Below are 1090 nucleotides of genomic sequence, written 5' to 3' on the forward strand. Positions count from 1 at the left end.
CCGGCCCTGTTGCTCTCCAGCCAGTAAATGTTTTCTGCTCAGAGCAGATTATCAGCTGATTGGGAGTTTGCTGGAAATATCATTGGTTACTCTGCCAGAATCCCTTCTTTCAGAGCTGTTGTGGTTGTTTTTTTTTTTTTTTTTTTAAGCTTTCTCTGTACTTGCTGTTGGAACATGGTGGGAATGGATATGATGTAAAAATGGAGTATGTATAGTTTGCTTTCTGAGCTGTAATCAGTTCAGCTGCTCCTGGGAGGGCTGGGAATGTTTGGCTGAGGAAGCACAGGGCTGGTTTTGTGCTGTGCTGATGGTCCCACAGAGCTCCTTCAGAACCGACCCCCACCTCCCTGACGGCTCACCAATATTCCCTGCTATCGAACAACCTCCAGGAGAACAACCCCCCTCCCCAAACCCACGCAATCATCACCTTAAATTTCGCTGGGATAAGGGCTGTTGTAGAAAAGCTGCCAGATGGCTGCAGAGCTCTGGTGTGCCTGTGGGGAGCTGCCCCCAGCCCACTGCCCCCCTGGCATTGGGGTGGGCGCAGGTGGGGACACCCCCAGACACGGGCTCCGAGAGCTGCCCTCCTCTGGGGCAGCTTTGGTGATCGGTCGAATATGAGTTCTCACTTTCTGCCTATTTCCATAAAGTTTGTAGGAACCCAGTTCTCTTGGAGAGGCTCTGCCACCCGCGTGTGGGGCTGGAGGCACCCAAAAGGCTCAAGGCATTGCACGTGCACAGGTCCTGCTCTCAGGCTTTTTATGAAAGATGAAAACTTCCCATGGGCTTTGCCAGGGTGCCAGTCAGATTGGCCTGGGAAGCCACAGTTTCCTCAGACATTGATGGCGTTGAGAAGAAAAAGCTCTTACGCCTATCCTGAACCTGCCTCGTGGCAGCTGTGCTGGGGCACTGGGGCTTCGGGGCGGGTGCGAAACGGGCCAGGGATGAAAAGATGCGTGAAAATACAGCAGTCCTGCCAGGCAATTCAAGGTGTGACTGGGGAATTCGAAGTTACCGGTGATTTTGTGCCCAGATCCACATCGTGTTGAAGGCAGCAAAAGCCTGACCTAGTTCGGCGGCGTGGGGAGAG

The sequence above is a fragment of the Cariama cristata genome, unplaced genomic scaffold (assembly GCF_000690535.1).
Source record: "Cariama cristata isolate BGI_N322 unplaced genomic scaffold, ASM69053v1 scaffold37626, whole genome shotgun sequence".
NCBI classification, from domain to species: domain Eukaryota; kingdom Metazoa; phylum Chordata; class Aves; order Cariamiformes; family Cariamidae; genus Cariama; species Cariama cristata.